The following is a 22,254-nucleotide window of genomic DNA, read 5'->3' as shown; positions in this document are numbered from 1 at the left end:
GAGCAGGGAGGAACAAAGAAGGAAGAGCTTAGACAGAAAAGGGTATAAAAGGAACAGGTTGTGTGTAGAACGGGGCCAGTCAGTATGCCTGTCTGGCTGAGCCCTGGACCTGCTCACTGCAGTCTGTCCTATCATCTTATATCTTCTTATTAAATATTTTCATAACTATCTGTGTAATCTCACTCTCTGTCCTGTATGCATGTGTGTACTGCATGGACTAAGTGCCAGCTACTGGTGAGATCTATGTGCATGTGAGTGGTATTTGGTGCCAGCTACTGGAGTCAGACAGGGGGTGTAGGTGCCCCAAGGCCTGTGGAGTCAGCTACTGGAGTGAGTGGGGGTCTTTAACTTCCAACCACTGGGGCAGGAATGGTGTGTGTTCCCCAAACCGGCTACAAGGGGGGGACTAGCATGAGTGAAGTGAGTGAGGAGCTCTGTATCAGTGGCTGGAGTGGGACTGCGGGTCACAGCCCGTATGCCTGGTGCCAGCTGGTGTGGGGGGGGCAAAAGTCTGTATCTTCCCCCAAAGTGTGTGTGCATGGGGTGTGCATGTGTATTTGCTAGCAAAATTTAAGCTGGACTAGACAGCAAGTAGAGGGGGCCTTGAGTCTGGGCCAGGGTATCAGGTGAGCAGGGATTCACTGTCCCTTGGAACTGCATTCGCTGCCACACAGACATTCGCGCTCTGCTAAAACATTGCTTCGTAATGGGGCAACACTCTGTATCTCTCTCTGGCAGAGCCCGGCTGCCAAATTGGAAACGTCCAGAGATTGCGCCCACAGGAAAGCGGCCAGCACTGAAAGCTGTAGCTGGTTTTCACTGTCCCTTGGAACTGCATTCGCTGCCACACAGACATTCGCGCTCTGCTAAAGCATTGCTTCCTAATGGGGCAACACTCTGTATCTCTCTCTGGCAGAGCCCGGCTGCCAAATTGGAAACGTCCAGAGATTGCGCCCACAGGAAAGCTGCCAGCACTGAAAGCTCTAGCTGGTTTTCACTGTCCCTTGGAACTGCATTCGCTGCCACACAGACATTCGTGCTCTGCTAAAGCATTGCTTCGTAATGGGGCAACATTCTGTATCTCTCTCTGGCAGAGCCCGGCTGCCAAATTGGAAACGTCCAGAGATTGCGCCCACAGGAAAGCTGCCAGCACTGAAAGCTCTAGCTGGTTTTCACTGTCCCTTGGAACTGCATTCGCTGCCACACAGACATTCGTGCTCTCCTAAAGCTTTGCTTGGTAAGGGGGCAACACTCTGTATCTCTCTCTGGCAGAGCCCGGCTGCCAAATTGGAAACGTCCAGAGATTGCGCCCACAGGAAAGCTGCCAGCACTGAAAGCTCTAGCTGGTTTTCACTGTCCCTTGGAACTGCATTCGCTGCCACACAGACATTCGTGCTATACAAAACCATTGCTTCGTAATGGAGCAACACTCTGTATCTCTCTCTGGCAGAGCCCGGCTGCCAAATTGGAAACGCCCAGAGATTGCGCCCACAGGAAAGCTTCCAGCACTGAAAGCTGTAGCTGGTTTTCACTGTCCCTTGGAACTCCATTCGCTGCCACGCAGACATTCACGCTCTGCTCAAGCATTGCTTCCTAATGGGGCAACACTCTGTATCTCTCTCTGGCAGAGCCCGGCTGCCAAATTGGAAGCGTCCAGAGATTGCGCCCACAGGAAAGCTGCCAGCACTGAAAGCTCTAGCTGGTTTTCACTGTCCCTTGGAACTGCATTCGCTGCCACACAGACATTCGCGCTCTGCTAAAGCATTGCTTCGTAATGGGGCAACACTCTGTATCTCTCTCTGGCAGAGCCCGGCTGCCAAATTGGAAACGTCCAGAGATTGCGCCCACAGGAAAGCTGCCAGCACTGAAAGCTCTAGCTGGTTTTCACTGTCCCTTGGAACTGCATTCGCTGCCACAAAGACATTCGCGCTCTGCTAAAACTTTGCTTGGTAATGGGGCAACACTCTGTATCTCTCTCTGGCAGAGCCCGGCTGCCAAATTGGAAACGTCCAGAGATTGCGCCCACAGGAAAGCTGCCAGCACTGAAAGCTCTAGCTGGTTTTCACTGTCCCTTGGAACTGCATTCGCTGCCACACAGACATTCGTGCTCTCCTAAAGCTTTGCTTGGTAAGGGGGCAACACTCTGTATCTCTCTCTGGCAGAGCCCGGCTGCCAAATTGGAAACGTCCAGAGATTGCGCCCACAGGAAAGCTGCCAGCACTGAAAGCTCTAGCTGGTTTTCACTGTCCCTTGGAACTGCATTCGCTGCCACACAGACATTCGCGCTCTGCTAAACCATTGCTTGGTAATGGGGCAACACTCTGTATCTCTCTCTGGCAGAGCCCGGCTGCCAAATTGGAAACGTCCAGAGATTGCGCCCACAGGAAAGCTGCCAGCACTGAAAGCTCTAGCTGGTTTTCACTGTCCCTTGGAACTGCATTCGCTGCCACAAAGACATTCGCGCTCTGCTAAAACTTTGCTTGGTAATGGGGCAACACTCTGTATCTCTCTCTGGCAGAGCCCGGCTGCCAAATTGGAAACGTCCAGAGATTGCGCCCACAGGAAAGCTGCCAGCACTGAAAGCTCTAGCTGGTTTTCACATTCCCTTGGAACTGCATTCGCTGCCACACAGACATTCGCGCTATACAAAACCATTGCTTCGTAATGGAGCAACACTCTGTATCTCTCTCTGGCAGAGCCCGGCTGCCAAATTGGAAACGTCCAGAGATTGCGCCCACAGGAAAGCTGCCAGCACTGAAAGCTCTAGCTGGTTTTCACTGTCCCTTGGAACTGCATTCGCTGCCACACAGACATTCGCGCTCTGCTAAAGCATTGCTTCGTAATGGGGCAACACTCTGTATCTCTCTCTGGCAGAGCCCGGCTGCCAAATTGGAAACGTCCAGAGATTGCGCCCACAGGAAAGCTGCCAGCACTGAAAGCTCTAGCTGGTTTTCACTGTCCCTTGGAACTGCATTCGCTGCCACACAGACATTCGCGCTCTGCTAAAGCATTGCTTCGTAATGGGGCAACATTCTGTATCTCATTCTTTACCTGGCAGGTAAACATTCTTTACCTGCCAGATGTCTGCTGGAAATACAATACAGCAGAGAGGAAACAGTCCAGGAGGTTCCTGGAGCGTGTGGCAGATAACTTCCTGACGCAGCTGGTGAGTGAGCCAACGAGGGAAGGTGCCCCGCTGGACCTCTTGTTCACCAACAGAGAAGGACTGGTGAGTGATGTGATGGTTGGAGGCTGTCTTGGGCAGAGCGATCATGAAATGATAGAGTTTTTGTTACGTGGAGAAGTGGCGAGGGGGGTCGGCAAAACTGCCACCTTAGACTTCCGGAGGGCGGACTTCAGCCTGTTTAGGAGACTGGTCGACAGAGTCCCCTGGGAGGCAGCTCTTATGGGCAAAGGGGTCCAGGAAGGCTGGACATTCTTTAAGGAGGAAGTCCTAAAGGCACAAGAGCGGGCTGTCCCCAGGTGCCGAAAGACGAGCCGGCGGGGAAGAAGACCGGCCTGGCTGACTAGAGAGCTCTGGCTCGAACTGAGGAGAAAGAGGAGAGTCTATGACCTCTGGAAGAAGGGGCGGGCAAGTCAGGAGGACTACAGGGGTGTAGCGAGGCTGTGCAGGGAGAAAACTAGAAGGGCCAAAGCTGAGCTAGAGCTCAGTCTGGCTGCTGCTATAAAAGACAACAAAAAACACTTCTTCAAATACATTAGCAGCAAAAGGAGAGCTAAGGAGAATCTCCAGCCCCTAGTAGATGTGGGAGGAAACACAGTGACCAAGGATGAGGAAAAGGCTGAGGTACTTAATGCCTTCTTTGCCTCAGTCTTTATTAGCAGGGCCGAATGTTCTATGGGTACCCAGCCCCTGGAGTTGGAAGATAGGGATGGGGACCAGACTGGAGCCCCCATTATCCAGGGGGAAATGGTGAGTGACCTGCTGCACCACTTAGACACTCACAAGTCTATGGGGCCTGATGAGATCCACCCGAGAGTGTTGAAGGAGCTGGCAGATGTGCTCACCAAGCCCCTTTCCATCATTTACCAGCAGTCCTGGCTAACTGGGGAAGTCCCTGCTGACTGGAGATTAGCGAATGTGACACCCATCTTCAAGAAGGGCCGGAAGGAGGACCCGGGGAACTACAGGCCTGTCAGCCTGACCTCGGTGCCGGGGAAGCTGATGGAGCAGATCATCCTGAGTGCTATCACACGGCATGTAGAGAATAACCAGGGGATCAGGCCCAGCCAGCATGGGTTCAGGAAAGGCAGGTCCTGCTTGACCAACCTGATCTCCTTCTATGATAAGGTGACCCGCCTAGTGGATGAGGGAAAGGCTGTGGATGTTGTCTATCTAGACTTCAGTAAAGCCTTTGACACGGTTTCCCACGGCATTCTCCTGGAGAAACTGGCTGCTCATGGCTTGGACGGGTGTACTCTTCGCTGGGTAAAGAACTGGCTGGACGGCCGGGCCCAGAGAGTGGTGGTGAATGGAGTTTACTCCGGTTGGCGGCCGGTCACAAGCGGTGTTCCCCAGGGCTCGGTGTTGGGGCCAGTTCTGTTTAACATCTTTATCAATGATCTGGACGAAGGGATCGAGTGCACTCTCAGTAAGTTTGCAGACGACACCAAGTTGTGTGGGAGTGTTGATCTGCTGGAGGGTAGGCAGGCTCTGCAGAGGGACCTGGACAGGCTGGATCGATGGGCTGGGGTGAATTGTATGAGGTTTAACAAGGCCAAGTGCAAGGTCCTGCACTTGGGCCACAGCAACCCCATGCAACGCTACAGGCTTGGGGAAGAGTGGCTGGAAAGCTGCCTGGCAGAGAAGGACCTGGGGGTGTTGGTTGACAGCCGCCTGAATATGAGCCAGCAGTGTGCCCAGGCGGCCAAGAAGGCCAATGGCATCCTGGCCTGTATCAAAAATAGCGTGGCCAGCAGGACTAGGGAAGTGATTGTGCCCCTGTACTCGGCACTGGTGAGGCCGCACCTCGAATACTGTGTTCAGTTTTGGGCCCCCCACTACAAGAGGGATATTGAGGTACTGGAGCGCGTACAGAGAAGGGCAACGAAGCTGGTGAAGGGTCTGGAGCAGAAGTCTTATGAGGAGCGGCTGAGGGAGCTGGGACTGTTTAGCCTGGAGAAAAGGAGGCTGAGGGGAGACCTCATCGCTCTCTACAACTACCTGAAAGGAGGTTGTAGAGAGGTGGGGGTCGGTCTCTTCTCCCAGGTAACAAGTGATAGGACAAGAGGAAATGGCCTCAAGTTGCGCCAGGGGAGGTTTAGACTGGATATTAGGAAATTTTTCTTCACCGAGAGGGTTATCAAGCATTGGAACAGACTGCCCAGGGAAGTGGTTGAGTCGCCATCCCTGGAGGTATTTAAAGGACGTTTGGATGAGGTACTTAGAGACATGGTGTAGTGATGGTTTTTGGCAGTGTTAGGTTTATGGTTGGACTCGATGATCTTAAAGGTCTTTTCCAACCTATATGATTCTGTGATTCTGTGATTCTGTGATCTCTCTCTGGCAGAACCCGGCTGCCAAATTGGAAACGTCCAGAGATTGCGCCCACAGGAAAGCTGCCAGCACTGAAAGCTCTAGCTGGTTTTCACTGTCCCTTGGAACTGCATTCGCTGCCACACAGACATTCGCGCTATACAAAACCATTGCTTCGTAATGGAGCAACACTCTGTATCTCTCTCTGGCAGAGCCCGGCTGCCAAATTGGAAACGTCCAGAGATTGCGCCCACAGGAAAGCTGCCAGCACTGAAAGCTCTAGCTGGTTTTCACTGTCCCTTGGAACTGCATTCGCTGCCACACAGACATTCGTGCTCAGCTATAGCATTGCTTGGTAAGGGGGCAACATTCTTTATCTCTCTGTGGCAGAGCCCGGCTGCCAAATTGGAAACGTCCAGACATTGCGCCCACAGGAAAGCTGCCAGCACTGAAAGCTCTAGCTGGTTTTCACTGTCCCTTGGAACTGCATTCGCTGCCACACAGACATTCGCGCTCTGGTAAAGCATTGCTTCGTAATGGGGCAACACTCTGTATCTCTCTCTGGCAGAGCCCGGCTGCCAAATTGGAAACGTCCAGAGATTGCGTCCACAGGAAAGCTGCCAGCACTGAAAGCTCTAGCTGGTTTTCACTGTCCCTTGGAACTGCATTCGCTGCCACACAGACATTCGCGCTCTGCTAAAGCATTGCTTCCTAATGGGGCAACAATCTGTATCTCTCTCTGGCAGAGCCCGGCTGCCAAATTGGAAACGTCCAGAGATTGCGCCCACAGGAAAGCTGCCAGCACTGAAAGCTCTAGCTGGTTTTCACTGTCCCTTGGAACTGCATTCGCTGCCACACAGACATTCGTGCTCTCCTAAAGCTTTGCTTGGTAAGGGGGCAACATTCTGTATCTCTCTCTGGCAGAGCCCGGCTGCCAAATTGGAAACGTCCAGACATTGCGCCCACAGGAAAGCTGCCAGCACTGAAAGCTCTAGCTGGTTTTCACTGTCCCTTGGAACTGCATTCGCTGCCACACAGACATTCGTGCTCTGCTAAAGCATTGCTTCCTAATGGGGCAACACTCTGTATCTCTCTCTGGCAGAGCCCGGCTGCCAAATTGGAAACGTCCAGAGATTGTGCCCACAGGAAAGCTGCCAGCACTGAAAGCTCTAGCTGGTTTTCACTGTCCCTTGGAACTGCATTCGCTGCCACACAGACATTCGCGCTCTGCTAAAGCATTGCTTCGTAATGGGGCAACACTCTGTATCTCTCTCTGGCAGAGCCCGGCTGCCAAATTGGAAACGTCCAGACATTGCGCCCACAGGAAAGCGGCCAGCACTGAAAGCTGTAGCTGGTTTTCACTGTCCCTTGGAACTGGATTCGCTGCCACACAGACATTCACGCTCTGCTAAAGCATTGCTTCGTTATGGGGCAACACTCTGTATCTCTCTCTGGCAGAGCCCGGCTGCCAAATTGGAAACGTCCAGAGATTGCGCCCACAGGAAAGCTGCCAGCACTGAAAGCTCTAGCTGGTTTTCACTGTCCCTTGGAACTGCATTCGCTGCCACACAGACATTCGCGCTCTGCTAAAGCATTGCTTCGTAATGGGGCAACACTCTGTATCTCTCTCTGGCAGAGCCCGGCTGCCAAATTGGAAACGTCCAGAGATTGCGCCCACAGGAAAGCTGCCAGCACTGAAAGCTCTAGCTGGTTTTCACTGTCCCTTGGAACTGCATTCGCTGCCACACAGACATTCGCGCTATACAAAACCATTGCTTCGTAATGGAGCAACACTCTGTATCTCTCTCTGGCAGAGCCCGGCTGCCAAATTGGAAACGTCCAGATATTGCGCCCACAGGAAAGCTTCCAGCACTGAAAGCTCTAGCTGGTTTTCACTGTCCCTTGGAACTCCATTCGCTGCCACACAGACATTCACGCTCTGCTAAAGCATTGCTTCGTAATGGGGCAACACTCTGTATCTCTCTCTGGCAGAGCCCGGCTGCCAAATTGGAAACGTCCAGAGATTGCGCCCACAGGAAAGCTGCCAGCACTGAAAGCTCTAGCTGGTTTTCACTGTCCCTTGGAACTGCATTCGCTGCCACACAGACATTCGCGCTCTGCTAAAGCATTGCTTCGTAATGGGGCAACACTCTGTATCTCTCTCTGGCAGAGCCCGGCTGCCAAATTGGAAACGTCCAGAGATTGCGTCCACAGGAAAGCTGCCAGCACTGAAAGCTCTAGCTGGTTTTCACTGTCCCTTGGAACTGCATTCGCTGCCACACAGACATTTGCGCTCTGCTAAAGCATTGCTTCGTAATGGGGCAACAATCTGTATCTCTCTCTGGCAGAGCCCGGCTGCCAAATTGGAAACGTCCAGAGATTGCGCCCACAGGAAAGCTGCCAGCACTGAAAGCTCTAGCTGGTTTTCACTGTCCCTTGGAACTGCATTCGCTGCCACACAGACATTCGTGCTCTCCTAAAGCTTTGCTTGGTAAGGGGGCAACATTCTGTATCTCTCTGTGGCAGAGCCCGGCTGCCAAATTGGAAACGTCCAGAGATTGCGCCCACAGGAAAGCTGCCAGCACTGAAAGCTCTAGCTGGTTTTCACTGTCCCTTGGAACTGCATTCGCTGCCACACAGACATTCGTGCTCTGCTAAAGCATTGCTTCCTAATGGGGCAACACTCTGTATCTCTCTCTGGCAGAGCCCGGCTGCCAAATTGGAAACGTCCAGACATTGCGCCCACAGGAAAGCTGCCAGCACTGAAAGCTCTAGCTGGTTTTCACTGTCCCTTGGAACTGCATTCGCTGCCACACAGACATTCGCGCTCTGCTAAAGCATTGCTTCGTAATGGGGCAACACTCTGTATCTCTCTCTGGCAGAGCCCGGCTGCCAAATTGGAAACGTCCAGAGATTGCGCCCACAGGAAAGCTGCCAGCACTGAAAGCTCTAGCTGGTTTTCACTGTCCCTTGGAACTGCATTCGCTGCCACAAAGACATTCGCGCTCTGCTAAAACTTTGCTTGGTAATGGGGCAACACTCTGTATCTCTCTCTGGCAGAGCCCGGCTGCCAAATTGGAAACGTCCAGAGATTGCGCCCACAGGAAAGCTGCCAGCACTGAAAGCTCTAGCTGGTTTTCACTGTCCCTTGGAACTGCATTCGCTGCCACAAAGACATTCGCGCTCTGCTAAAACTTTGCTTGGTAATGGGGCAACACTCTGTATCTCTCTCTGGCAGAGCCCGGCTGCCAAATTGGGAACGTCCAGACATTGCGCCCACAGGAAAGCTGCCAGCACTGAAAGCTCTAGCTGGTTTTCACTGTCCCTTGGAACTGCATTCGCTGCCACACAGACATTCGCGCTCTGCTAAAGCATTGCTTCCTAATGGGGCAACACTCTGTATCTCTCTCTGGCAGAGCCCGGCTGCCAAATTGGAAACGTCCAGACATTGCGCCCACAGGAAAGCTGCCAGCACTGAAAGCTCTAGCTGGTTTTCACTGTCCCTTGGAACTGCATTCGCTGCCACACAGACATTCGCGCTCTGCTAAAGCATTGCTTCGTAATGGGGCAACACTCTGTATCTCTCTCTGGCAGAGCCCGGCTGCCAAATTGGAAACGTCCAGAGATTGCGCCCACAGGAAAGCTGCCAGCACTGAAAGCTCTAGCTGGTTTTCACTGTCCCTTGGAACTGCATTCGCTGCCACACAGACATTCGCGCTCTGCTAAACCATTGCTTCGTAATGGGGCAACATTCTGTATCTCTCTCTGGCAGAGCCCGGCTGCCAAATTGGAAACGTCCAGAGATTGCGCCCACAGGAAAGCTGCCAGCACTGAAAGCTCTAGCTGGTTTTCACTGTCCCTTGGAACTGCATTCGCTGCCACACAGACATTCGTGCTCTCCTAAAGCTTTGCTTGGTAAGGGGGCAACACTCTGTATCTCTCTCTGGCAGAGCCCGGCTGCCAAATTGGAAACGTCCAGAGATTGCGCCCACAGGAAAGCTGCCAGCACTGAAAGCTCTAGCTGGTTTTCACTGTCCCTTGGAACTGCATTCGCTGCCACACAGACATTCGCGCTATACAAAACCATTGCTTCGTAATGGGGCAACACTCTGTATCTCTCTCTGGCAGAGCCCGGCTGCCAAATTGGAAACGTCCAGATATTGCGCCCACAGGAAAGCTTCCAGCACTGAAAGCTGTAGGGGGTTTTCACTGTCCCTTGGAACTCCATTCGCTGCCACACAGACATTCACGCTCTGCTAAAGCATTGCTTCGTAATGGGGCAACACTCTGTATCTCTCTCTGGCAGAGCCCGGCTGCCAAATTGGAAACGTCCAGAGATTGCGCCCACAGGAAAGCTGCCAGCACTGAAAGCTCTAGCTGGTTTTCACTGTCCCTTGGAACTCCATTCGCTGCCACACAGACATTCGTGCTCAGCTATAGCATTGCTTGGTAAGGGGGCAACATTCTTTATCTCTCTGTGGCAGAGCCCGGCTGCCAAATTGGAAACGTCCAGAGATTGCGCCCAGAGGAAAGCTGCCAGCACTGAAAGCTCTAGCTGGTTTTCACTGTCCCTTGGAACTGCATTCGCTGCCACACAGACATTCGCGCTCTGCTAAAGCATTGCTTCGTAATGGGGCAACACTCTGTATCTCTCTCTGGCAGAGCCCGGCTGCCAAATTGGAAACGTCCAGAGATTGCGCCCACAGGAAAGCTGCCAGCACTGAAAGCTCTAGCTGGTTTTCACTGTCCCTTGGAACTGCATTCGCTGCCACACAGACATTCGCGCTCTGCTAAAGCATTGCTTCGTAATGGGGCAACACTCTGTATCTCTCTCTGGCAGAGCCCGGCTGCCAAATTGTAAACGTCCAGAGATTGCGCCCACAGGAAAGCTGCCAGCACTGAAAGCTCTAGCTGGTTTTCACTGTCCCTTGGAACTGCATTCGCTGCCACACAGACATTCGCGCTCTGCTAAAGCATTGCTTCGTAATGGGGCAACACTCTGTATCTCTCTCTGGCAGAGCCCGGCTGCCAAATTGGAAACGTCCAGAGATTGCGCCCACAGGAAAGCTGCCAGCACTGAAAGCTCTAGCTGGTTTTCACTGTCCCTTGGAACTGCATTCGCTGCCACACAGACATTCGCGCTCTGCTAAAGCATTGCTTCCTAATGGGGCAACACTCTGTATCTCTCTCTGGCAGAGCCCGGCTGCCAAATTGGAAACGTCCAGACATTGCGCCCACAGGAAAGCTGCCAGCACTGAAAGCTCTAGCTGGTTTTCACTGTCCCTTGGAACTGCATTCGCTGCCACACAGACATTCGCGCTCTGCTAAAGCATTGCTTCGTAATGGGGCAACACTCTGTATCTCTCTCTGGCAGAGCCCGGCTGCCAAATTGGAAACGTCCAGACATTGCGCCCACAGGAAAGCTGCCAGCACTGAAAGCTCTAGCTGGTTTTCACTGTCCCTTGGAACTGCATTCGCTGCCACACAGACATTCGCGCTCAGCTATAGCATTGCTTGGTAAGGGGGCAACACTCTGTATCTCTCTCTGGCAGAGCCCGGCTGCCAAATTGGAAACGTCCAGACATTGCGCCCACAGGAAAGCTGCCAGCACTGAAAGCTCTAGCTGGTTTTCACTGTCCCTTGGAACTGCATTCGCTGCCACACAGACATTCGCGCTCTGCTAAAGCATTGCTTCGTAATGGGGCAACACTCTGTATCTCTCTCTGGCAGAGCCCGGCTGCCAAATTGGAAACGTCCAGAGATTGCGCCCACAGGAAAGCTGCCAGCACTGAAAGCTCTAGCTGGTTTTCACTGTCCCTTGGAACTGCATTCGCTGCCACACAGACATTCGCGCTCTGCTAAAGCATTGCTTCGTAATGGGGCAACATTCTGTATCTCTCTCTGGCAGAGCCCGGCTGCCAAATTGGAAACGTCCAGAGATTGCGCCCACAGGAAAGCTGCCAGCACTGAAAGCTCTAGCTGGTTTTCACTGTCCCTTGGAACTGCATTCGCTGCCACACAGACATTCGCGCTCTGCTAAAGCATTGCTTCGTAATGGGGCAACACTCTGTATCTCTCTCTGGCAGAGCCCGGCTGCCAAATTGGAAACGTCCAGACATTGCGCCCACAGGAAAGCTGCCAGCACTGAAAGCTCTAGCTGGTTTTCACTGTCCCTTGGAACTGCATTCGCTGCCACACAGACATTCGCGCTCTGCTAAAGCATTGCTTGGTAATGGGGCAACACTCTGTATCTCTCTCTGGCAGAGCCCGGCTGCCAAATTGGAAACGTGCAGAGATTGCGCCCACAGGAAAGCTGCCAGCACTGAAAGCTCTAGCTGGTTTTCACTGTCCCTTGGAACTGCATTCGCTGCCACACAGACATTCGCGCTCTGCTAAAGCATTGCTTCGTAATGGGGCAACACTCTGTATCTCTCTCTGGCAGAGCCCGGCTGCCAAATTGGAAACGTCCAGAGATTGCGCCCACAGGAAAGCTGCCAGCACTGAAAGCTCTAGCTGGTTTTCACTGTCCCTTGGAACTGCATTCGCTGCCACACAGACATTCGTGCTCAGCTATAGCATTGCTTGGTAAGGGGGCAACATTCTTTATCTCTCTGTGGCAGAGCCCGCTGCCAAATTGGAAACGTCCAGAGATTGCGCCCACAGGAAAGCTGCCAGCACTGAAAGCTCTAGCTGGTTTTCACTGTCCCTTGGAACTGCATTCGCTGCCACACAGACATTCGCGCTCAGCTATAGCATTGCTTGGTAAGGGGGCAACATTCTTTATCTCTCTGTGGCAGAGCCCGGCTGCCAAATTGGAAACGTCCAGAGATTGCGCCCAGAGGAAAGCTGCCAGCACTGAAAGCTCTAGCTGGTTTTCACTGTCCCTTGGAACTGCATTCGCTGCCACACAGACATTCGCGCTCTGCTAAAGCATTGCTTCGTAATGGGGCAACACTCTGTATCTCTCTCTGGCAGAGCCCGGCTGCCAAATTGTAAACGTCCAGAGATTGCGCCCACAGGAAAGCTGCCAGCACTGAAAGCTCTAGCTGGTTTTCACTGTCCCTTGGAACTGCATTCGCTGCCACACAGACATTCGCGCTCTGCTAAAGCATTGCTTCGTAATGGGGCAACACTCTGTATCTCTCTCTGGCAGAGCCCGGCTGCCAAATTGGAAACGTCCAGAGATTGCGCCCACAGGAAAGCTGCCAGCACTGAAAGCTCTAGCTGGTTTTCACTGTCCCTTGGAACTGCATTCGCTGCCACACAGACATTCGTGCTCAGCTATAGCATTGCTTGGTAAGGGGGCAACATTCTTTATCTCTCTGTGGCAGAGCCCGGCTGCCAAATTGGAAACGTCCAGAGATTGCGCCCACAGGAAAGCTGCCAGCACTGAAAGCTCTAGCTGGTTTTCACTGTCCCTTGGAACTGCATTCGCTGCCACACAGACATTCGCGCTCTGCTAAAGCATTGCTTCGTAATGGGGCAACCCTCTGCATCTCTCTCTGGCAGAGCCCGGCTGCCAAATTGGAAACGTCCAGACATTGCGCCCACAGGAAAGCTGCCAGCACTGAAAGTTCTAGCTGGTTTTCACTGTCCCTTGGAACTGCATTCGCTGCCACACAGACATTCGCGCTCTGCTAAAGCATTGCTTCGTAATGGGGCAACACTCTGTATCTCTCTCTGGCAGAGCCCGGCTGCCAAATTGGAAACGTCCAGACATTGCGCCCACAGGAAAGCTGCCAGCACTGAAAGCTCTAGCTGGTTTTCACTGTCCCTTGGAACTGCATTCGCTGCCACACAGACATTCGCGCTCTGCTAAAGCATTGCTTCGTAATGGGGCAACACTCTGTATCTCTCTCTGGCAGAGCCCGGCTGCCAAATTGGAAACGTCCAGAGATTGCGCCCACAGGAAAGCTGCCAGCACTGAAAGCTCTAGCTGGTTTTCACTGTCCCTTGGAACTGCATTCGCTGCCACACAGACATTCGCGCTCTGCTAAAGCATTGCTTCCTAATGGGGCAACACTCTGTATCTCTCTCTGGCAGAGCCCGGCTGCCAAATTGGAAACGTCCAGAGATTGCGCCCACAGGAAAGCTGCCAGCACTGAAAGCTCTAGCTGGTTTTCACTGTCCCTTGGAACTGCATTCGCTGCCACACAGACATTCGCGCTCTGCTAAAGCATTGCTTCCTAATGGGGCAACACTCTGTATCTCTCTCTGGCAGAGCCCGGCTGCCAAATTGGAAAAGTCCAGACATTGCGCCCACAGGAAAGCTGCCAGCACTGAAAGTTCTAGCTGGTTTTCACTGTCCCTTGGAACTGCATTCGCTGCCACACAGACATTCGCGCTCTGCTAAAGCATTGCTTCGTAATGGGGCAACACTCTGTATCTCTCTCTGGCAGAGCCCGGCTGCCAAATTGGAAACGTCCAGACATTGCGCCCACAGGAAAGCTGCCAGCACTGAAAGCTCTAGCTGGTTTTCACTGTCCCTTGGAACTGCATTCGCTGCCACACAGACATTCGCGCTCTGCTAAAGCATTGCTTCATAATGGGGCAACACTCTGTATCTCTCTCTGGCAGAGCCCGGCTGCCAAATTGGAAACGTCCAGAGATTGCGCCCACAGGAAAGCTGCCAGCACTGAAAGCTCTAGCTGGTTTTCACTGTCCCTTGGAAGTGCATTCGCTGCCACACAGACATTCGCGCTCTGCTAAAGCATTGCTTCGTAATGGGGCAACACTCTGTATCTCTCTCTGGCAGAGCCCGGCTGCCAAATTGGAAACGTCCAGAGATTGCGCCCACAGGAAAGCTGCCAGCACTGAAAGCTCTAGCTGGTTTTCACTGTCCCTTGGAACTGCATTCGCTGCCACACAGACATTCGCGCTCTGCTAAAGCATTGCTTCGTAATGGGGCAACACTCTGTATCTCTCTCTGGCAGAGCCCGGCTGCCAAATTGGAAACGTCCAGAGATTGCGCCCACAGGAAAGCTGCCAGCACTGAAAGCTCTAGCTGGTTTTCACTGTCCCTTGGAACTGCATTCGCTGCCACACAGACATTCGTGCTCAGCTATAGCATTGCTTGGTAAGGGGGCAACATTCTTTATCTCTCTGTGGCAGAGCCCGGCTGCCAAATTGGAAACGTCCAGAGATTGCGCCCAGAGGAAAGCTGCCAGCACTGAAAGCTCTAGCTGGTTTTCACTGTCCCTTGGAACTGCATTCGCTGCCACACAGACATTCGCGCTCTGCTAAAGCATTGCTTCGTAATGGGGCAACACTCTGTATCTCTCTCTGGCAGAGCCCGGCTGCCAAATTGGAAACGTCCAGAGATTGCGCCCACAGGAAAGCTGCCAGCACTGAAAGCTCTAGCTGGTTTTCACTGTCCCTTGGAACTGCATTCGCTGCCACACAGACATTCGCGCTCTGCTAAAGCATTGCTTCGTAATGGGGCAACACTCTGTATCTCTCTCTGGCAGAGCCCGGCTGCCAAATTGTAAACGTCCAGAGATTGCGCCCACAGGAAAGCTGCCAGCACTGAAAGCTCTAGCTGGTTTTCACTGTCCCTTGGAACTGCATTCGCTGCCACACAGACATTCGCGCTCTGCTAAAGCATTGCTTCGTAATGGGGCAACACTCTGTATCTCTCTCTGGCAGAGCCCGGCTGCCAAATTGGAAACGTCCAGAGATTGCGCCCACAGGAAAGCTGCCAGCACTGAAAGCTCTAGCTGGTTTTCACTGTCCCTTGGAACTGCATTCGCTGCCACACAGACATTCGCGCTCTGCTAAAGCATTGCTTCGTAATGGGGCAACACTCTGTATCTCTCTCTGGCAGAGCCCGGCTGCCAAATTGGAAACGTCCAGACATTGCGCCCACAGGAAAGCTGCCAGCACTGAAAGCTCTAGCTGGTTTTCACTGTCCCTTGGAACTGCATTCGCTGCCACACAGACATTCGCGCTCTGCTAAAGCATTGCTTCGTAATGGGGCAACACTCTGTATCTCTCTCTGGCAGAGCCCGGCTGCCAAATTGGAAACGTCCAGACATTGCGCCCACAGGAAAGCTGCCAGCACTGAAAGCTCTAGCTGGTTTTCACTGTCCCTTGGAACTGCATTCGCTGCCACACAGACATTCGCGCTCTGCTAAAGCATTGCTTCGTAATGGGGCAACACTCTGTATCTCTCTCTGGCAGAGCCCGGCTGCCAAATTGGAAACGTCCAGAGATTGCGCCCACAGGAAAGCTGCCAGCACTGAAAGCTCTACCTGGTTTTCACTGTCCCTTGGAACTGCATTCGCTGCCACACAGACATTCGCGCTCTGCTAAAGCATTGCTTCGTAATGGGGCAACACTCTGTATCTCTCTCTGGCAGAGCCCGGCTGCCAAATTGGAAACGTCCAGAGATTGCGCCCACAGGAAAGCTGCCAGCACTGAAAGCTCTAGCTGGTTTTCACTGTCCCTTGGAACTGCATTCGCTGCCACACAGACATTCGTGCTCTGCTAAAGCATTGCTTCGTAATGGGGCAACACTCTGTATCTCTCTCTGGCAGAGCCCGGCTGCCAAATTGGAAACGTCCAGAGATTGCGCCCACAGGAAAGCTGCCAGCACTGAAAGCTCTAGCTGGTTTTCACTGTCCCTTGGAACTGCATTCGCTGCCACACAGACATTCGCGCTCTGCTAAAGCATTGCTTCCTAATGGGGCAACACTCTGTATCTCTCTCTGGCAGAGCCCGGCTGCCAAATTGGAAACGTCCAGACATTGCGCCCACAGGAAAGCTGCCAGCACTGAAAGCTCTAGCTGGTTTTCACTGTCCCTTGGAACTGCATTCGCTGCCACACAGACATTCGCGCTCTGCTAAAGCATTGCTTCGTAATGGGGCAACACTCTGTATCTCTCTCTGGCAGAGCCCGGCTGCCAAATTGGAAACGTCCAGACATTGCGCCCACAGGAAAGCTGCCAGCACTGAAAGCTCTAGCTGGTTTTCACTGTCCCTTGGAACTGCATTCGCTGCCACACAGACATTCGCGCTCTGCTAAAGCATTGCTTCGTAATGGGGCAACACTCTGTATCTCTCTCTGGCAGAGCCCGGCTGCCAAATTGGAAACGTGCAGAGATTGCGCCCACAGGAAAGCTGCCAGCACTGAAAGCTCTAGCTGGTTTTCACTGTCCCTTGGAACTGCATTCGCTGCCACACAGACATTCGCGCTCTGCTAAAGCATTGCTTCGTAATGGGGCAACACTCTGTATCTCTCTCTGGCAGAGCCCGGCTGCCAAATTGGAAACGTCCAGAGATTGCGCCCACAGGAAAGCTGCCAGCACTGAAAGCTCTAGCTGGTTTTCACTGTCCCTTGGAACTGCATTCGCTGCCACACAGACATTCGTGCTCAGCTATAGCATTTCTTGGTAAGGGGGCAACATTCTTTATCTCTCTGTGGCAGAGCCCGCTGCCAAATTGGAAACGTCCAGAGATTGCGCCCACAGGAAAGCTGCCAGCACTGAAAGCTCTAGCTGGTTTTCACTGTCCCTTGGAACTGCATTCGCTGCCACACAGACATTCGTGCTCAGCTATAGCATTGCTTGGTAAGGGGGCAACATTCTTTATCTCTCTGTGGCAGAGCCCGGCTGCCAAATTGGAAACGTCCAGAGATTGCGCCCAGAGGAAAGCTGCCAGCACTGAAAGCTCTAGCTGGTTTTCACTGTCCCTTGGAACTGCATTCGCTGCCACACAGACATTCGTGCTCAGCTATAGCATTGCTTGGTAAGGGGGCAACATTCTTTATCTCTCTGTGGCAGAGCCCGGCTGCCAAATTGGAAACGTCCAGAGATTGCGCCCACAGGAAAGCTGCCAGCACTGAAAGCTCTAGCTGGTTTTCACTGTCCCTTGGAACTGCATTCGCTGCCACACAGACATTCGCGCTCTGCTAAAGCATTGCTTCGTAATGGGGCAACCCTCTGCATCTCTCTCTGGCAGAGCCCGGCTGCCAAATTGGAAACGTCCAGACATTGCGCCCACAGGAAAGCTGCCAGCACTGAAAGTTCTAGCTGGTTTTCACTGTCCCTTGGAACTGCATTCGCTGCCACACAGACATTCGCGCTCTGCTAAAGCATTGCTTCGTAATGGGGCAACACTCTGTATCTCTCTCTGGCAGAGCCCGGCTGCCAAATTGGAAACGTCCAGACATTGCGCCCACAGGAAAGCTGCCAGCACTGAAAGCTCTAGCTGGTTTTCACTGTCCCTTGGAACTGCATTCGCTGCCACACAGACATTCGCGCTCTGCTAAAGCATTGCTTCGTAATGGGGCAACACTCTGTATCTCTCTCTGGCAGAGCCCGGCTGCCAAATTGGAAACGTCCAGAGATTGCGCCCACAGGAAAGCTGCCAGCACTGAAAGCTCTAGCTGGTTTTCACTGTCCCTTGGAACTGCATTCGCTGCCACACAGACATTCGCGCTCTGCTAAAGCATTGCTTCGTAATGGGGCAACACTCTGTATCTCTCTCTGGCAGAGCCCGGCTGCCAAATTGGAAACGTCCAGACATTGCGCCCACAGGAAAGCTGCCAGCACTGAAAGCTCTAGCTGGTTTTCACTGTCCCTTGGAACTGCATTCGCTGCCACACAGACATTCGCGCTCTGCTAAAGCATTGCTTCGTAATGGGGCAACACTCTGTATCTCTCTCTGGCAGAGCCCGGCTGCCAAATTGTAAACGTCCAGAGATTGCGCCCACAGGAAAGCTGCCAGCACTGAAAGCTCTAGCTGGTTTTCACTGTCCCTTGGAACTGCATTCGCTGCCACACAGACATTCGCGCTCTGCTAAAGCATTGCTTCGTAATGGGGCAACACTCTGTATCTCTCTCTGGCAGAGCCCGGCTGCCAAATTGGAAACGTCCAGAGATTGCGCCCACAGGAAAGCTGCCAGCACTGAAAGCTCTAGCTGGTTTTCACTGTCCCTTGGAACTGCATTCGCTGCCACACAGACATTCGCGCTCTGCTAAAGCATTGCTTCGTAATGGGGCAACACTCTGTATCTCTCTCTGGCAGAGCCCGGCTGCCAAATTGGAAACGTCCAGAGATTGCGCCCACAGGAAAGCTGCCAGCACTGAAAGCTCTAGCTGGTTTTCACTGTCCCTTGGAACTGCATTCGCTGCCACACAGACATTCGCGCTCTGCTAAAGCATTGCTTCGTAATGGGGCAACACTCTGTATCTCTCTCTGGCAGAGCCCGGCTGCCAAATTGTAAACGTCCAGAGATTGCGCCCACAGGAAAGCTGCCAGCACTGAAAGCTCTAGCTGGTTTTCACTGTCCCTTGGAACTGCATTCGCTGCCACACAGACATTCGCGCTCTGCTAAAGCATTGCTTCGTAATGGGGCAACACTCTGTATCTCTCTCTGGCAGAGCCCGGCTGCCAAATTGGAAACGTCCAGAGATTGCGCCCACAGGAAAGCTGCCAGCACTGAAAGCTCTAGCTGGTTTTCACTGTCCCTTGGAACTGCATTCGCTGCCACACAGACATTCGCGCTCTGCTAAAGCATTGCTTCGTAATGGGGCAACACTCTGTATCTCTCTCTGGCAGAGCCCGGCTGCCAAATTGGAAACGTCCAGAGATTGCGCCCACAGGAAAGCTGCCAGCACTGAAAGCTCTAGCTGGTTTTCACTGTCCCTTGGAACTGCATTCGCTGCCACACAGACATTCGCGCTCTGCTAAAGCATTGCTTCGTAATGGGGCAACACTCTGTATCTCTCTCTGGCAGAGCCCGGCTGCCAAATTGGAAACGTCCAGAGATTGCGCCCACAGGAAAGCTGCCAGCACTGAAAGCTCTAGCTGGTTTTCACTGTCCCTTGGAACTGCATTCGCTGCCACACAGACATTCGCGCTCTGCTAAAGCATTGCTTCCTAATGGGGCAACACTCTGTATCTCTCTCTGGCAGAGCCCGGCTGCCAAATTGGAAACGTCCAGACATTGCGCCCACAGGAAAGCTGCCAGCACTGAAAGCTCTAGCTGGTTTTCACTGTCCCTTGGAACTGCATTCGCTGCCACACAGACATTCGCGCTCTGCTAAAGCATTGCTTCGTAATGGGGCAACACTCTGTATCTCTCTCTGGCAGAGCCCGGCTGCCAAATTGGAAACGTCCAGACATTGCGCCCACAGGAAAGCTGCCAGCACTGAAAGCTCTAGCTGGTTTTCACTGTCCCTTGGAACTGCATTCGCTGCCACACAGACATTCGCGCTCTGCTAAAGCATTGCTTCGTAATGGGGCAACACTCTGTATCTCTCTCTGGCAGAGCCCGGCTGCCAAATTGGAAACGTGCAGAGATTGCGCCCACAGGAAAGCTGCCAGCACTGAAAGCTCTAGCTGGTTTTCACTGTCCCTTGGAACTGCATTCGCTGCCACACAGACATTCGCGCTCTGCTAAAGCATTGCTTCGTAATGGGGCAACACTCTGTATCTCTCTCTGGCAGAGCCCGGCTGCCAAATTGGAAACGTCCAGAGATTGCGCCCACAGGAAAGCTGCCAGCACTGAAAGCTCTAGCTGGTTTTCACTGTCCCTTGGAACTGCATTCGCTGCCACACAGACATTCGTGCTCAGCTATAGCATTGCTTGGTAAGGGGGCAACATTCTTTATCTCTCTGTGGCAGAGCCCGCTGCCAAATTGGAAACGTCCAGAGATTGCGCCCAGAGGAAAGCTGCCAGCACTGAAAGCTCTAGCTGGTTTTCACTGTCCCTTGGAACTGCATTCGCTGCCACACAGACATTCGCGCTCTGCTAAAGCATTGCTTCGTAATGGGGCAACACTCTGTATCTCTCTCTGGCAGAGCCCGGCTGCCAAATTGGAAACGTCCAGAGATTGCGCCCACAGGAAAGCTGCCAGCACTGAAAGCTCTAGCTGGTTTTCACTGTCCCTTGGAACTGCATTCGCTGCCACACAGACATTCGCGCTCTGCTAAAGCATTGCTTCGTAATGGGGCAACACTCTGTATCTCTCTCTGGCAGAGCCCGGCTGCCAAATTGGAAACGTCCAGAGATTGCGCCCACAGGAAAGCTGCCAGCACTGAAAGCTCTAGCTGGTTTTCACTGTCCCTTGGAACTGCATTCGCTGCCACACAGACATTCGTGCTCAGCTATAGCATTGCTTGGTAAGGGGGCAACATTCTTTATCTCTCTGTGGCAGAGCCCGGCTGCCAAATTGGAAACGTCCAGAGATTGCGCCCACAGGAAAGCTGCCAGCACTGAAAGCTCTAGCTGGTTTTCACTGTCCCTTGGAACTGCATTCGCTGCCACACAGACATTCGCGCTCTGCTAAAGCATTGCTTCGTAATGGGGCAACCCTCTGCATCTCTCTCTGGCAGAGCCCGGCTGCCAAATTGGAAACGTCCAGACATTGCGCCCACAGGAAAGCTGCCAGCACTGAAAGCTCTAGCTGGTTTTCACTGTCCCTTGGAACTGCATTCGCTGCCACACAGACATTCGCGCTCTGCTAAAGCATTGCTTCGTAATGGGGCAACACTCTGTATCTCTCTCTGGCAGAGCCCGGCTGCCAAATTGGAAACGTCCAGACATTGCGCCCACAGGAAAGCTGCCAGCACTGAAAGCTCTAGCTGGTTTTCACTGTCCCTTGGAACTGCATTCGCTGCCACACAGACATTCGCGCTCTGCTAAAGCATTGCTTCCTAATGGGGCAACACTCTGTATCTCTCTCTGGCAGAGCCCGGCTGCCAAATTGGAAACGTCCAGAGATTGCGCCCACAGGAAAGCTGCCAGCACTGAAAGCTCTAGCTGGTTTTCACTGTCCCTTGGAACTGCATTCGCTGCCACACAGACATTCGCGCTCTGCTAAAGCATTGCTTCCTAATGGGGCAACACTCTGTATCTCTCTCTGGCAGAGCCCGGCTGCCAAATTGGAAAAGTCCAGACATTGCGCCCACAGGAAAGCTGCCAGCACTGAAAGTTCTAGCTGGTTTTCACTGTCCCTTGGAACTGCATTCGCTGCCACACAGACATTCGCGCTCTGCTAAAGCATTGCTTCGTAATGGGGCAACACTCTGTATCTCTCTCTGGCAGAGCCCGGCTGCCAAATTGGAAACGTCCAGACATTGCGCCCACAGGAAAGCTGCCAGCACTGAAAGCTCTAGCTGGTTTTCACTGTCCCTTGGAACTGCATTCGCTGCCACACAGACATTCGCGCTCTGCTAAAGCATTGCTTCCTAATGGGGCAACACTCTGTATCTCTCTCTGGCAGAGCCCGGCTGCCAAATTGGAAACGTCCAGACATTGCGCCCACAGGAAAGCTGCCAGCACTGAAAGCTCTAGCTGGTTTTCACTGTCCCTTGGAACTGCATTCGCTGCCACACAGACATTCGCGCTCTGCTAAAGCATTGCTTCGTAATGGGGCAACACTCTGTATCTCTCTCTGGCAGAGCCCGGCTGCCAAATTGGAAACGTCCAGACATTGCGCCCACAGGAAAGCTGCCAGCACTGAAAGCTCTAGCTGGTTTTCACTGTCCCTTGGAACTGCATTCGCTGCCACACAGACATTCGCGCTCTGCTAAAGCATTGCTTCGTAATGGGGCAACACTCTGTATCTCTCTCTGGCAGAGCCCGGCTGCCAAATTGGAAACGTCCAGACATTGCGCCCACAGGAAAGCTGCCAGCACTGAAAGCTCTAGCTGGTTTTCACTGTCCCTTGGAACTGCATTCGCTGCCACACAGACATTCGCGCTCTGCTAAAGCATTGCTTCGTAATGGGGCAACACTCTGTATCTCTCTC

The sequence above is a fragment of the Mycteria americana genome, chromosome 22 (assembly GCF_035582795.1).
Source record: "Mycteria americana isolate JAX WOST 10 ecotype Jacksonville Zoo and Gardens chromosome 22, USCA_MyAme_1.0, whole genome shotgun sequence".
In the NCBI taxonomy this organism is placed as follows: domain Eukaryota; kingdom Metazoa; phylum Chordata; class Aves; order Ciconiiformes; family Ciconiidae; genus Mycteria; species Mycteria americana.
This window is presented reverse-complemented; position numbering follows the sequence as displayed.